This window comes from Barbus barbus (genome assembly GCF_936440315.1).
Source record: "Barbus barbus genome assembly, chromosome: 47".
NCBI classification, from domain to species: Eukaryota; Metazoa; Chordata; class Actinopteri; order Cypriniformes; family Cyprinidae; genus Barbus; species Barbus barbus.
This window is the reverse complement of record NC_136725.1, coordinates 1,607,626-1,625,268: the sequence shown is the minus strand read 5'-3', so window position 1 is coordinate 1,625,268 and position 17,643 is coordinate 1,607,626. Positions and strand designations below refer to the sequence as shown.

Sequence of the window (17,643 nt, the reverse complement as noted above, 5' to 3'; positions counted from 1 at the left end):
GAAGAACGATGTGAAGAAATTACTGGAATGTAGTCACGGGAGGCGAGCTGCGCGCCTTTACAAAAACTGCGTCTAGATCCTTGGTGGACATATCAAGGAGGGCACAGAATTTCCAAGGAAGCACAGGAATTATAAATGTCCACTGGAAGAGGATATGAACAGTTCAGATTATGCAGATCCGAGGATGAATAGAAAAAAAGTCATAACTAGACAAATATAATAGCCAAGATCCGAAGCAGCAGGATAAAGGGAACTAAAAGCATTAGCACAGATGTAACATACCAGAGCAGTGAGCAAAATAAAAGTCCTTAAATGTGGGGACTGAAAGACAAGAATTGCGATTAAACTTAAAAAGGCTATTCATTCAATAAATATGATCGCTGCACGTTTCAGATTCAGCTGCTGCGCTGCTTTGTGGAGTCTGTCTCTTGGGCTTGTGTCCTGCCGTTCCGCTGGAAGAGGATGATTTTCCATTTTCAATCAGTATGTCTGCTGTTGTCAAAGATCAATGTGAAAACAACCCATATAAGCAGCAAACACGCAGAGTTGTAAATGTGAACTGGTGGATCAACAAGAAGATAATGTGTTGTAAAATGTAACCAATTAAGGCAGTAAAATATATTTATATACGTTAATTAATATAATACTTTTTTGTGAAAACCTGCATCTGAACTGTAAATCATGCTTTTTACAGTCATTTTATTTAATTTATTTTTGTGCAGGTCTTAAAAAAGGTCTTTAAATGTCTTGAAATTAAGCTTAAATATCTTGCATATACCCTGGCCTGGCAAAAACCATCAATTGTTTTTTAGAATTGTCCGGACCTCGGCTGGTGGGGAGGGTTCATTACTGGACCTCAAGCCATTTTAGTTGAAGACCCCTGATATAAAGGATCCACGGCACAGGCAGTCAGTAGAAACAGTCTTTAATGAAGACACAAAACAAGGCAGTCTGTCGTACAGTGACACAGAACTGGATGAAACACAAAACACAACTGAAGATGGTCCGGTTCAGAGGACTCCCGGCTTGGAGAGAGCTCGTCGCAATGGGCTTACTGGAAGCAGCAACTGGACACCGAGAACACTTAGGCGAGCACAGCAACACTAGGCAAGACAAGACATGGTTAGACTGCTGATGGTACCTTGACATGAAGGGCGAAATGATAGCGTACGCATGACACACAATAATCTGACAGAGAACAGCAAACACAACCACTGGAAATAGAGTCACTGATTAGATCAGAGTGGGAACAGGTGTCACCGCGAAGCAGCGCGAGCGCTGATTGTGATGACAAACAGGTGAAGATGAGAGCTAGAATGAGCATTCTGCCTGTGTGTGTGTGTGTGTGTGTGTGTGTGTGTGTGTGTGTGTGTGTGTGAAATCCTGTGTGTGTGAGAGAGAGACAGAGAAGCAAACCCAGCCCATGACACACACTTTATGTTGCTGCCTTATGTTAACTGCTTTAAATTTGTTTTTTTCTACATCAGTCTACACTCCATACACCATATTGACAAAGCAAAAACAGAATTGTCACAACTTTGTAAATTAATTACAAATTAAAAAAACTGATATAAGTACATTGCATAAGTATTCATACCCTTAAAGCTGCAGTCCGTAACTTTTTTATGTTAAAAAATGATCCGAAATCAATATTTGAGAAAGTACATAACCAGCCAGTGTTCAAAACTATTCCCTTACTTCAGCCCGATTCACAATGGTTTGCTTATAATAATGTTTTCTAATTTCAGTGGTATGGGTAGGTTTTCGCGGGAGATTCGAGAAAGTATCGCTTTTTATTTTTCCTCTTTCCTACTACTTGTTTCACTTCTGTTTCAGTTTTTATAACCATTTCTTACTATGTGCAAGTAAGTTGTTGTTGTTGTTTTAAAACCTGTGTTTGGCTCAGTGTTGATGTCTGTACAGGTTGTGTATTCAGTTTTAGTTTTAATTTTAGTTATTTTAGTACTTCATACTACATGGAAATGAAATAATATATATACTGAATTTATTTTATATACAGGTGCTGGTCATAAAATTAGAATATCATGAAAAAGTTGATTTATTTCAGTAATACCATTCAAAAAGTGAAACTTGTATATTAGATTCATTCATTACACACAGACTGATATATTTCAAATGTTTATTTCCTTTAATTTTGATGATTATAACTGACAACTAACGAAAGTCCCAAATTCAGTATCTCAGAAAATTAGAATATTGTGAAAATGTTCAATATTGAAGACCCCTGGTGCCACACTCTAATCAGCTAATTAACTCAAAACACCTGCAAAAGCCTTTAAATGGTCTCTCAGTCTAGTTCTGTAGGCTACACAATCACGGGGAAGACTGCTGACGTGACAGTTGTCCAAAAGACAATGAATTAATCTAATATACAAGTTTCACTTTTTGAATGGTATTACTGAAATAAATCAACTTTTTCATGATATTCTAATTTTATGACCAGCACCTGTATATGTATATGTGAGTAGCTGTATACACATAGTTGTTTTTTTATGTTTGGCTTAGTTTTATGTTAGAAGCATTATTATACTCATACCTTTTGTTGTTTTAATATTTTGAATTGTTTTTTTTAGCTTTTTTGTTTTCATTTAAATGTTTAGTATTGAAATGTTGTTGTATGCATTTGTCATTTTTATTTAATTTCTTGATTTTCTTAAATGTGTGTGTGTGTATATAGTATTTACAGAGTTTTGACTTAGTTTTGGTTACTTTTTCTTATTTGGATAAAAGTGTCTGCTAAATGACTAAAAGTAAAGTAAAGATTCGAGCATGGCATTGCGTCATTACGTCACGTCTGTAAACATAAAGAAGTTGTCCCAGCTAGTAGGCTATCGCATGTAAGAATCCTGCAGGCGGCGGATCATTTATAGCCTTTTCTCACAGCAACAAGAATAATTAAACTTATCATTTTGATGGCGGATTGTGATCCAGAAAGGATTATGTGTTTATGAAACACGTGTGAATGAAATTAAATTATATTCCAGTTTTAAACGCTTCTGATTACACAAGATTTGTATTCTAACGAAAACCATTTCGAAGGGAGCATAGTTTGCTTTTGGGGTTAAAATAATTTCTTAATATGAAATTCGAATGGCATGACAATTAGATTAGACTGTACAGAAATTGAAATCTGATACACACTATACTCATTGTCATGCAATGCTGATGTTGTTAACATTAATAATTTGAGAATAAAGTAGAACAATAATAATAATACTTTACACGGAGCTAAACGATCATTTGATTTAATCACTGTTGGTAGTGCGATTTATTGTAATGTTTTTTTCCTCAGTTGGGAACAAACGTGGCAGACTTGTTACTTACTTGTTCAGATGACAATATACGGTGAAAACTCTGATTTGGGTCATATGTTCCAAGACGTAGGCTACAATCTGTGATAACTAAGTGTTTGATTCACAATTTAGGTGTGGTGACAGCTACACATTCACCTCAAAACATTAGATTCATCCACGCTGAAGCGGTGCCAGAGTTCAGCCCACGTAATAAAGATAATTCTGCACCTGGCTGCAATACCAGGTTTTCAACAGAGATGGCGATGAGATGATTTATCTGAAGCACCTTTACAGCCTTAAGTCTTTTTTGTTTGATGCGACAAGCTTTGCTCATCAGCATTTGGCAATTATCTGCTATTCTTCTCCTCACCTCTACGTCTCAAGCTCTGTCAGGTTGGAAGGGGGCAGACGCACATGTTCAGGTTTCTCCAGAAATATTTGATTGGGCTCAAGCTCAGGCTGTTGTTGGGCCACTCAAGGACATTCACAGAGTTGTCTATAAAAGTTGTCTCTTGCTGTGTATTTAGGTCCATTGTCCTGTTGGAAGGTAAACCTTCTGCCCAGTCTGAGGTTCTGAATGCTCTGGACTGGGTTTTCATTAAGGCCATATTTTGTTCATATTTTGGTGCAATGAACTTTTCTTCTCCACCGACTGAAAAGAGCAAGTCTCCCTCCACCCATCCTCACCACATTCTACAGAGGCACCATTGAGAGTGTGCTGACCAGCTGCATCACTGTCTGGTACGGGAACTGCAGTGCTGCTGACCGCAAGACCCTCCAGCGGACAGTGAACACAGCTGCAAAGATCATCGATGCCCCTCTCCCCTTCATTTTATTTATTTTTTAGTTTGTATAGGGTAAATATTTATGTGAAGCATTCGTATAGTTTGTATTTTTTATCTTTTATTTTTTAGTTTGTTCAGGGTAAATACTTACATATAGTATACTTATAGTTAAATCTGTCAGTAGGTTAGTTGTGTATAGGTTTATAGCGTTTTTTACTTCATTGTTGTATGTCTGTATTTATGTAGCACCGTGGTCTTGCGAGGCACGACATTTCGTTCCACTGTATGTCCCCAAGTGCCATTTGCAACGTGTCAGACATTTTCGAAATATCAAGATTCCATCTGTGGTGAGCGAGATTCTGATCTGATTTCAGGCACCTTTGTTTGTTTTGTATCCCTTTAGCTCTTCCGGTTTCCAGCTTTGAGTAACAAACACAGACTACTGCCACCTGCTGGTACGGAAAGGAATTTCTTCTTTACGCAGGCGCAGAAGGACGTGCTACTTGGCCATCGGGTGTCGAGCGTCGGCTTGGTGTGTCAGGGCAACTTTGGACCCAGACGCTGCCGAAGTCGGCAAAAGTCGGCCGACCCCGCAGTCTGCTTTTGTCGCCACTAGTTCGTCGGCGTTGGCTTGGTGTTTACCGGGCTTAAGGGCAACAGAGACTACATGCTTCTGTGACCCTTCAATGAAGCAGAATTGTTTTCTGAACTCTTCCCCAGGTGTGTGGCTTGACACAGACCTGTTTCTGAGCTCTACAGACTGTTCTTTTGACCCCGGGGCTTGGTTTTTGCTCTGATATGCATTATCAGCTGTTGGACCTTTTATTAAGACGTGTGTGCCTTTCCAAATCATACACATTCAATTGAATTTGCCACAGGTTACCTTCACTCAAAGTCTAGTAACACCTACAAGCAATATGAATGCTCCTGAGCTAAATTCCAACTTTCCAAATTTTTTATTTTTAATAAATTTGCAAAGATGTTAAAAACCTTTTTTTTTTTTTTCTTTACCATTATAGTGTATGGAGTGTAGATGGGTGTGGAAAAAAGTCATTTAAAGCAGTTTAACATAAGGCAGCAAGATAAAACTTGAAATAAATGAAGGGGTATGAATACATTTGCAAGGCATTGTATAATGACAAATTTGGGTTGCAGCGGTTTTTATATTTAAATTACTGATCAATATCTAATGGAAAAAGTGGATTTGATGCATACCCTATCTCCTAACATGCTGTCTATTTTTATTTGTATTTTATTGTATTCTATTTTAATATTATGGTACAATCTGTGGCTTTTAATTTGCTTTATAAATAAATCTTGATTTGATTTTGGGGTTTGGTTTGAGTTTTTTTCCTGTTCCCCTGCTTTCTAGAGTTTTGTTTTGTTTAATAAAGAGATAATAAATGCATTTGGATCATTACATCAAATCTCCTTGTGTGTGTGTTTGTACCAACCTGTGACAACTGTGTCCAACTCCCTTCATCTAAGCTGTTGCATATAAAAATTGCATATGACAAACACTCCAAACATGGAAAGAAACAGCATTACTCATTTCTGAACAGAGCATTTAGCAGCTCAGGACTATAGACTGGGCAGCATTGTTTATACCAGGTAATAAAGATGGAGACTTTAAGTTATGGAATACAAGAGGCATTCTGAAAATTATGGATTTATATGAAGATGGAGTTTTACTTTCCTTCATTTATGCCAGAAATATTCAATCCCCAAACAACTTTCTATTTTTTTTTTCTTTTTTTATATTTACAGTTAAAAAGTTGCACGTCATCAAAAGAGGAACAGATAAGCTGTATACCATCTTTTCAAAATTAGAGGAAATAACTTGGAAACTTAGAAGGAAGGGGGCATATATCTATGCATTGCAATTTAATGGTCAAATACATTACTGAATCAACATTGGATAAATATAATGCCTGAAAAATGGATATGCATAAACATATACTACATAAACATATACAAACATAACTATATCATTGCCTTTGGGAATGTCCAAAAATGCAAAATACAAAAAGATTTTACACGTTACTATTGTATACTATTTATATCTGCATCCCAAGTCAAACTCAGTTCCTTATACCCTCAACATGAGACAAATTACGTAATATTATTAGTAAATACACATTGTGAAATACAATCAACCAACTTAATCCCCCTACATCAGCAAGCAGAATTTTCATGGGTGACATGAGGGTAAAAGAACATCAGTACTTCATGGTGGATGACTGTTCTCTGCCTTGTGACCTGCATACATCACACTTCTGGTGTGGCCTCATCTAGATGAGCAAAATCATTACAGTGAGTGTAAGACCAGTTCATCTAAATTATGTAGATGAAGCAGGTGAAACAATGAGGTACTGACGATCTGTCCTTAGGCCTTTCTCACATAAGTGCGAAGGGAAACAATTCCAGATGCAAGTTCAGCCACTGCCAGTTCTTTATGCAGAAGCTGTTCTGTTTTCTAAAAAATGCCAGAACTGTGTGAAATTCACAACTTTCTGAAAATGGTTCTGGTGCAGCGCTAATGTGAAGCACAGTGAATGTATCTAGAATGTGGAAAACATGGGTGGAATAACAGAATCCAGTGATAAAAAAGCGAAAGATTGTCACAGAACTTGGCAAGTTTCGGAACAATAAATAAAAAGTAGGGATGCATTAATTAATTAAACTGTGTCTGTGAATGTTATTGTATATTGTTCACATATGTGGTCTTAACTTACCATAAAAAGGCATTACCATAAAGGCATCATAAATATTTTTAATATAGGTATATACTAATTTTACTATGGGTACAATATGGTGTAAACTGCAAACTACTAAAAAAATCATAAATCATATAAAAGCATATTGAATGTTATTTAAATCAATTTGCATATATAAATTACACATATTGTTCACATAAAGGATCTTAAATCATAAAATTAATCATGTAAATATTTTTTAATATATATATATATAAATACAATATGTGTACTACTTTACTATGGGTACTTCATATATGGTATAAACTTACAACTTCAAATATTCTGAGTATATATGTTATAATAACATATTGCCTTATAAGACAACATATAGTGTATGACAACACCATTCGCGAAATAGAGAAACATATGTCACATTTTACATTTCCGTATGTGTTTTGTCTAAGCAAGCTGAAAATGGTTAATTTTATTTTATTGTTGTAACTCCAGAACCTCACGTGGAGACATATTACTGCTATTAAACCACTGAACCTAATATGAGGAACCAGGCCCGGTAAAGAACACATTTCAATTATCACCACTTTAAGTTCTCTAAAAACAGAAAATCCTGCTCAAATGTCTGGTAATATACAGCAGTAATAATCCTTCAGTAAAGAGTTCTAGATCAAAACCAAGTAGCTCTGAAATGAATCACAACATAACAGTGTTTGATTTTAAATCAAATACATATTTGGAACTGGCAAACAAAGGTACTAGGCACTCAAGTGTGAACAAATTACATCATTGGCTGTATTAATTACAATGTTACAGGTCTGACAGGATTATGCGCAATTTATGAATAAAAATAAAAAATAAAACGGATTATTGGGGAATTTGAATGGCATTGTTACTTTCTGAACCCTACTTGAAAAGAGAAGTGCAGTCAAAAAAAAAAAACCTCTACAATGGGTAAGCTGATGCCGTTTTATTTACTGCATCTTGAGATCACCCAGTGGTCTCCCACTCTGTCTCTGTGTATGTGCATATGCACCAAAACAAATGTTAAAAATGGGGTGGTTTCCTACCGTGCCACACTGACCCCAAGCTAAGACGTCAAGCTACACCTGCGCATTGCAGAAATCATGGACAATGTTTATGGCAAAGCTCCTGTCAATTCCAGATGAAGACACAGCTTCCCAGGACATTGGTGAGTTCTACATCTTAACTCCATTTGTTCGACCTTGCCTGCAGATGTAACTTCATTAGCTTTCACGTCACACAGTTTGCTCTGGGCAGCAAGATGTAAAATAAGGAAAGCTTTGATATTTCCGTGACAGAAGCTCTGGTATTTTTCCAGCATGAGTTCTCCTGGAACGGTTCAGGACACTGGAATGAATATCTGGAGATACTGAATGCTGCCCATCTGTGTTACTCAACTACATAAATAGATCCACTGAGAACTCTTCACAGGTGAGCAGGAAGCACTTCCTCAGAGCTTCAAAGAGAGTCAAAGATAAAACACATAATGAGCTGTTCACAGATGTTCATGTTTCAATGATGTTTGACTTTTTGCTCACATGCACTTGAGTTCCACTAATTTACACGATCCTTATTTTTCCACCATCAAGGCCTATTCACAACAAGCACGAATACTCATTGTGAATGTTCAGTGTAAAACTACATTTGGAATAGAATCAATGTATACTCATGGACATTTTCACTTTCTCTAGATAGAACAAAATATTATTTATGAGGAGCAATCTAGTTTATTTTTCTTAGTCTGACAACAGACAGACCAACTGCTGTTGTTTTGCCTACACTCTCATACCAGAAGAAATGGCCAGTTAAAAGATCTCTCTGTATTCACATCTAACCTGTACTTCAGTTGGATGTCTTTTTAGTCCTCATCAGTTGTGAAAAAGTTCCTCATTGTGCTGAAACATTTGAGTAAGTTAGAAATAAGGGAATGTCTCCATTTAAAGGTTTATAACATTATGGGACATCGACGATGTAGTGAAGCAATAATTTACCACTGTTATCATCTGTTTACCATCACTTCGGCTCCTTCACTTACTGCTATTCCCCTTCCTCTGTCTGCCTCTTGGGTTGATAGAAGAATTGACTTTCTTGAATATTTTGATATCAAACTACTGTATGTGATGGAGAGAGGTGCAGCACATCTCAATCTAATATTCCTGGTGATAGAGGCTGGGTCTCGTTACACAGAGTGAATGAGAAAAGAGAAAGTAATTACATTTCACAGAGCCATTTCACTAGAGGCAGGAAGCGAAATGTTCTAGGACGATACATTTACCAGAAGAGTCATATTCACACTGCACCCCGAAGCTGTTTACAGTATGAATACAGTTTTACTCCTATGAGTATACAGTGCTGTGAAAAGGTTTTTGCCCCCTTACTGTTTTTTTTTTATTTTTTGCATATTTTACACACATAAAAGTGTCAGATCCTCAAACAAAGTTTAATATTACACAAAGATAACCTGAGTAAATACAAATGCAGTTTTGAAATAATGATTTCATTTATTAAGGGAAAAAAGCTGTCCATACCTGCCTGGCCCAACATGAAAAAGTAATTGCCCCCTAAATCTAATAACTGGTTGTGCCACCATTTGCAGCAACAACTGCAATCAAGCGTTTGCGATAACTGGCAATGAGTCTTTCACATCGCTGTGGATTAATTTTGGCCCGCTCATCTTTGCAGAATTGTTTTAATTCAGACACATTGGAGGGTTTTCGAGCATGAAAGGACTGTTTAAGGTCATCTCAATCAGATTTAAGCCCGGACTTTGACTTGGCCACTCCAAAACCTTAATTTTGTTTTTCTTGAGCCATTCAGAAGTGGACTTGCTGTGTGTTTCGGATCATTGTCCTGCTGCATAACCCAAGTGAGCTTGAGGCCACAAACTGATGGCCAGACATTCTCCTTCAGGATTTTCTGATAGAGTGCAGAATTCACGGTTCCATCAATTATGGCAAGACATCCAGATCCTGAAGCTGCAAAGCAGCCCCAGACCATCACACTACCACCACCACCATGTTTGACTGTTGGTATGATGTTCTTTTTATTAAATCCTGTGTTGGTTTTACGCCAGACGAAATGGGACACACCTTCCAAAAAGTTCAACTTTTGTCTCATCAGTCCTCAGAATATTTGCCCAAAAGTCTTGGGGATAATTAAGATATTTTTGGCAAATGTGAGACGAGACTTTGTGTTCTTTTTGGTCAGCAGTAGCTTTTGCCTTGGAACTCTCCCATGGATGCCGTTTTTGCCCAGTCTCTTTCTTATTGTTGAATCATGAACACTGAACTTAATTGAGGCAAGTGAGGCCTGCAGTTCTTTAGATGTTGTTCTGGGTTCTTTTATGACCTCCTGGATGAGTCGTCGTTACGCTCTTGGAGTAATTTTGGTAGGCCAGCCACTCCTGGCAAGGTTCACCACTGTTCCAAGTTTTCTCTATCTGTGGACAATGGCTCTGACCGTGGTTCACTGGAGTCCCAAAGGCTTAGAAATGGCTTCATAACCCTTTCCAGACTGATACGTCAACTATTTTCTCATCTGTTCTTGAATTTCTTTAGATCGCTGCATGATGTGTTGCTCTTTAAGCATGCTTCACTTTGTCAGACAGGTTCTATTTAAGTGATTTCTTGATTCAACAGGTCTGGCAGTAATCAGACCTGGGTTTGGCTAGTGAAATTTAAATCAGCTTACTAAAATAATGTGGTTAATCACAGTTCTTTCATGATTTAACAGGAGGGAGCAATTCATTTTTCAAGTAGGGCCAGGCAGGTTTGGACAGCTTTTTTCCCTTAATAAATGAAATTATCATTTAAAAACTGCATTTTGTATTTACTTGCATTATCTTTCTGTAATATTAAAATTTGTGTGATGATCTGAATCTTTTAAGTGTGAAAAATATGCAAAAAATGCACCACATTACTGATTAAAATGAGCTTATTTTAACAGACACAATGGTGAGCAGAGCAAAAGCGATTCATACTTTCTAACTGTTACAGAAGCTGTTATCTGTTGACTAAAGTTTGTAAGCAAATTAATTCCATTTTGCCTTTACACAAAGTTTTTTTCATCTACATTTAGGATATTTTTTTCAGAATGTTAAGAGCATTTCATAATAAACAATGTTCTAATAGGGAAAATTCTGACATTTCTGACATGAATGTGCAAAAGAGACACTGAAATTGTTATAGGTAGGCTAGTAACTTTTTTAGCCTAGTAACGTTTTTATAAACAAAATGATCTTAGTGTATATAGTAGTCAACATTTTAAATGGATCAAAAAAGTTAATCAAAGTTGTCCTAAGACATATTTCACAGGTATATTATTTTTGCTGTACACTACAGGAGGGAAATTACAATAGTCCTTTCCTAATTTCTACACTTGAAAGAGATATTTTGATACTGCATTTAATCCGCTAGCTGTCAGCAATTCATACTGCACTTTTAAGCTTTTATTTTGAAGGAAAACTCCAGCTTCAGTGAAAACATGCTTACAAAAATGGGTCTCACTACAAATCTAGTGAAATAAAGCCTAACTGGTGGCTGTTGCCTTCTGCTTTATACAATAGGCCTACTGATTGTGTCAAAGCAGCTTTACAGTTCCAACAGGAAAACAGTTTGTCAATAATACAAGAAGACAATAAAGTTGTCCATCATCAATGTATATTTTCCAGCTAAAGTCAGTTCATTGATGATTCAGTGATGTCATCATCCAGTTCAGCTCTCTTCCAATAGTGTCTATATTACTTCTGATCTAACATTTAAATATTCATATCCACTTTGGCTGAACTGATTAAATATTTTAAGATTTTTAGAGAAACATTCTCAGACACCACACTGCTTTGGCCCCAATACTTATCTGTGATGAGTATTTTCAATTGTTTTACAAAGGACTACTGCTGTTCATATGGAAATTTATAATTATTCTGAAAAAAGTACTGTCCAGGCTTCCAATGGGATATAAAATAGAGACTGGACCTATTGAAACCTTAATTGAACAACCCTGATAACTATGTTGCCAAAAGTATTGGGTCACCCCCTTCTAATGAGCAGGTTTGACTACTTTAGTAATGTCTATGAGTACAAATCTTAATGTTAAAACATATAATGATATTCTAGGGAATTGTGTGCTTCTAATTTTATAGCAACAGTTTGGACAGAACCCTTTTCTATTCTAACATGACAGTGTCTCTGTGTATAAGACACGGTTCAGAAAGACATGATTGATTGAGTCGGTGTGGAAGAACTTGACTGGTCTGCAGAAAGACAAGTCCTGATCCCAGCTGAACACCTCTGGTGTGACTTTGTATGTAGACCTTGAGCCAAAAACACCAAACACCAATGACTTGTATAGACACTATAAGGACAAAAGTATTGGGACGCCCCCTTCTTTAGAAGAGAAAAAGGCACTAACAAAACTGTGGCAACAAAGATGGAAATATAATTCATGTATATAAAAACAGTATTTCCATCTCTGTTGCAACAGTTTGGGACATGTCTAAAATGACAGTAACCTTATGTACAAGTCATTGGTGTTTGGTGATGAGTTTTTGGCTCAAGGTCTACATACAAAGTCACACCAGAGGTGTTCAGCTGGGATCAGGACTTGGCTTTCTGCAGACCAGTCAAGTTCTTCCACATTGATTGAATCATGTCTTTTTGAACCGTGTCTTATACACAGAGACACTGTCATGTTAGAATAGAAAAGGGTTCTGTCCAAACTGTTGCTATAAAATTAGAAGAACACAATTCTCTAAAATATTATTATATGCTTAAACATTAAGATTTGTACTCATAGAAATTACTAAAGTAGTCAAACATGTTAATTAGAAGGGGGTGCCAATACTTTTGGCAATATAGTGTATATACACTAAGACTATATACACTAAGATATAACTAAGATGTATCATATGTGAATATATTTTACTGACATAATCGCATGGAAATTTGCAGTCATTTTATAATGACAATCTCTATCATACTAAAGCATATTCCCTGAGGCCTCGTTCCAATATAAAAAGGCGGGGGCATTGGCCTGTGAGATTTTTTAGCCAAATGGATTTTAAATGCAGCTTCCAAAAGACAAAAAAAAATATTATTTTTACATTTTATAATTAAGCTCCATGATTATTGTGAGTACAACATTATTGTAGGTAAATACTTTTTGAATAATAGAAAAATAAAGAGAACATTTTTTTTTTCTCATGGAATAAGATAAAAAAAAGTTTATAGAATACTGTCATCAAAGACACCATTTGAAGCTAACGCAGATGCTTAAACGGACTGACTATGGATGAAACATGCTATGATAAAATTCTCTTTTTAAAGCATAAATTTGATTTAAACAATAGGTCTACATAATATTCACATATGCAGTTTATAGGGGACATATTGTATTAGCCCTACACAGTTACAGCATGAAATAGTATTTAAACCTAAAACATTTTATATAACATTTACCTATTTTATCGCACAATTCTGATTTAGTTCATGCAAATGCAAGTTAATATCTCCTAGTTTGGACTTTATAACTCGATTTAACTCAACAACAGCGAGTTTGTCAATTCTGTGGAAGTGTGGGATATAAACTCATTCTGAGCCAAAGTGGAAAAGAGAGAATGATCAGTTGTTTTTCCTTATCAGAATTGTGAGATGTAATCTTGAAATTGCGAGAATAAGGTCAGAATTTTGAAATATAAACTCAAATATACCTTTTTTTAAATTATTTTATTCCATTGCTTATAATACACACTGATTAATCATGCACAGTAAGACCAGTAGCATGTTTTAAGTAATTTATCTATACTGGTGTCTCAATGTAAATTCTGTTCAACATACCTTTCACTTCTCTTGAAAATATAAACAGATTTCTCAAAAATGTGAGAAACTCAATCCCATGTATCAGCTTTTACTCTAAATATTCATATTTATTTTGCTCAGTGTAAACAATTTGTGGGTACAACCCCCACAACATCAAGCCTCTGGAGTGAAGGTCTTCAGGGAGGAATTCTGCATTGAAGCATTTTGGGGCATAAACACATAATTAGCCAGAGCCTATAATAGATCATACATTGACATCAGAATTACTTTCATTTTTATTTATTTTTAAACAAAATCTATCTGCACTTCATGCAAAGCATTCATGCAGAAATATCATGTCACATGAATATTTGAATCATTATGTACACTAACAGTACAGTACTTAAGTAATGGTGCGAGTTTGTGCTGTGTGTCACTGTTTGTGTCTCTGAGGTGCTGAATACGTTTAACTGCAACTCAATGAATCAGTGACATAATAATTCTGTGTCAGTTCCTGTCCTGAGCTGCATGATAAACAATCTCTCAGAGGGACCCGTCAGGCTCTAGCGACCCCTGACGCATCAATGGTGCTGTGATGATCAAGCCTTATATCAGTACCAGCCTACAGCAAGAGACAGCAGCGGCTCCGGTCATCGCAAACCCTGTCTCAGTCCAATGTGTTTGCAGTAAGAAGCATTTTACTACATACGCTGACTGATATGATTCAATTCTGATTTAAAGTTACAAAGTTAAAGTTAAAGTCTGATTTTAAGACTGACTTCCCTCCCACTGGCAGTCTCTCCAGATATTAGCAGAAAGTAAGGGGCTGTTTACACCTGGTCACTTCATGTGATTTGTCTGATCGGAAAGCTATCCGATCGCGAAAAGACCAGGTGTAAATGCCCTCCGAAATGCATTCGAGACAAATATAAATCCGATCGCTCAAACTACTTCAGGAGGTGGTCTGGGCTGCATTTCAGACAAAACTGGACAAGAGTAAATGCATCTAGTTGTTGAAACCACATATGCTAATTTTACTCCTCCCAAAATATTAAAATAATAAACGCGTGAGAGCTTTTATAGGCTATATGACATGTTATAATCAGATATGACAGCGCTAATCCAACACGCTTCGCCGTGGATGAGTAGCTGAGTATCTCTTCAGCAAGCCGCCGCGCAAACTGTGGGGAATGAATCTGAAAGTAAATCGCAGACGCTCAACACACAATCGTCTTTGTTATAAGTAGTGAGACTAGCCTATCTTTCCAGTGCTGATGCCGTGCTCTCTTCTGTTGCGGTCTCTGATATTGAAATTAGCTGATAATTAATAAAATGCAGCTTTCATTGCTTTCATTGACGTGAACTCTGTTAAATTTGCATATAGCACTGGAATTGAAGAATGGATTTATATCTGTTTTGCGAAGACACATTTATGTGGCCAAGTGTAAATGGAAACGTTTTAACAAATCAGATAGATATCCGATCAGAGAAAATGCATGAAGTGACCAGGTGTAAACAGGCCCTAAGTTTCTAATTATTTATTAACACAGACATTTACAAAACATAAAATAAATAATAATAAAATAATCATGTTTCTGTTATGAATTGGTCCCTGGCATTCCTCCCTCACACCTCCAGAGACCTCTATCTCTGTATCTTCCTGGACTCAATTTTTCCCATAATCCCCTACCTAGGAACTGATTACGGTCACACCTGTTACCCATCAGTGAGACTATATACTGTAAGCTGCACACACAACACACGTTGCAAAGACTTAAGATATTGTGGACTTTTCCCTTCCCTTCCCTTCCCTTCCCTTTAGGCAAACCGTAGTATGCAAACCAAACACAAGTGGAGGTAATCAGGCCATAAAGTGTTCATGGATAGGATTCTGAGAAATGTAGTTTTGGAGAAGCTAAAGAGTAGGAAGAGTGCCATCTGATGAAGATCATAGGGCACTTCAGCTAGTGGGTGTAACAATATCATTCAATAACTTGATCACTTGTGGATTTGACAGAACTGCCATACTAAACCTGTGGCCTGACAGTATACCCGTTGCCTTAAAATTATTAAGTAAATAATAATTAAAAAACATCCGTTAAGTGAATTGTCAAGTTCACTTAACTTATTTTTTTTTATTATTATTTACTTAAAAAATTTTAAGGCAACGGGTTTCCTCAATTTTTTTAAGTTAAGTTAACTTATCACTTTTTACAGTGTTGCAACTCTAACTTAACAAAGTGTATGCTTCTGACCTAGAATTATTTTCTCAGCTTTCCTAAGGGTTCTGGTTTAGTAAATTTGTTCTAAGTCACCCTAGTGAAAAATAAATATACTTAAATATATTTGAAATATATTTCTTTCATGCTACGTATACTACAAATTAGGGGTGAAACGGTACACGATCACGGGGCAAATTCCAAATGGAAGTGATCATCCCAATCTCCTTGGAGTGGGGACTTTGGAGTGAGCAGGGCACGTGCGTGCCATTATTTAGTCGGAATGCACTTGGCAAAGGGAGAGAGGTAATTTCCTCATTATCTTCAGATGGGATGTTCCCATGACAACGCAGCACAGTGTCCGTCAGCAGATTCGCTGATGGACACCGGCATAAAAAAAATATACATTTTATATTTTAAAAAGTTATAGGCATATTCGTTTTTATATATTATATCGCAAAAAATGTTTTACAACGTTTTAAAATAGAAAATGTGTGTTCATTTGCAATAGTTATGCTAACAACAATAAAAAGACATTTATGACATTAAAATAGCAACACCTGCTGATGGACATTGTGCTGCGTTGTCACGGGAACATGCAATATATTATTGCATACTGTTTTATAATGTACTGCAGTACTGAAGTATAAATATCTGCCACCTAACTACTATTTACACACCTGTTGCTAAAGAAAATGCTGCTATTTTAGAGTAAACTGAATTTATCATTATTTGCACTTAGTGTAATATCACTGAATTAAAGGTGGGTTCAAACCATATCGTAATTACCAACTTGTTAAAAGCATTGAACTGAGAGTTTTCTGACAACTACGGCTTGTACCATGTGACCGCTGCACCTCACGTGGAACCAGAGAAAAATGGAGGCGCTTTCAAAGAAAGCTATTACTACTCTGAAAAAGGGGAAAATAGATACATATATAGATACTATGTACTATAATTTAAAAACAATATGTAAATGTTCATACTGTTATTATTTTGTTGTTGTTTGCTTAGGTTAATAATAACAAACAAACAGTTAGTAATTATTTTTACCTGACACTCTCTCTGTGTTCTGCAATATTTAGTAGTAGCATACAAATGTAATGTTGTATTTAAGTTATTTGTTTACAGCTGCCAGTAACATTCTTTCACGTGGTCGCGGGTTCATTTTGTTGACTGTCGCTATAGAAACGGATAATCCAAAGTCCGAGAACGTGAACAGCATGAGTTGAACATCACGTGTTGCCATCTTGGATTGCGGTAATTACAACATGGCGTGAACGCAGCATAATGTTCAGTGTTTGTCATGTGACTCTGAAACATTTGTTGCTTATTGTATACTGTTTCACACACTACTCTTTAAAAAATAGTAGGCAGTATGCACTGTGTGCTGAGCAGTAAGCAGTAAGCAAGAATGCCATTTCGAACACAGCCATGCTCAGACACACCTGCTGATTTGCTGGCTTCCATGGCTGCAATACACTGTGTTTTCCACCAACTATCAACCTGTCAAACTGTCAAAATAGTATTGGGTAAATTGGCAGTGGGCCAAACCACAGACCAAAACAAATGAAAGGCACATTTCAAAGTAGAATGGTAGCTGTAGCGTTGTTTTTCGGAGAAATGTGAATTTAGCATGTTTCCTAAATATTTACAAACATTATTATGTTTTTTATGCTTTCGTACAGTCAAAAGAAATTACACATACCATGTTAAAAAAATCCTTTGTCCCATGGTAAACCACCAATATTACAGAAAGGCACAACTATTCCATCAGCACAGCACTATGTGTGTAC

The 17,643-nt window shown here is 36.4% G+C and overlaps 1 protein-coding gene across 1 annotated transcript in view; it reads right to left on the bottom strand.

Moving 5' to 3' along the window:
- LOC306865715 (chondroitin sulfate synthase 3-like) overlaps nt 1–17,643 on the bottom strand; it is a 60,990-nt gene that overhangs the window by 40,262 nt on the left and 3,085 nt on the right. The window lies entirely within an intron of this gene.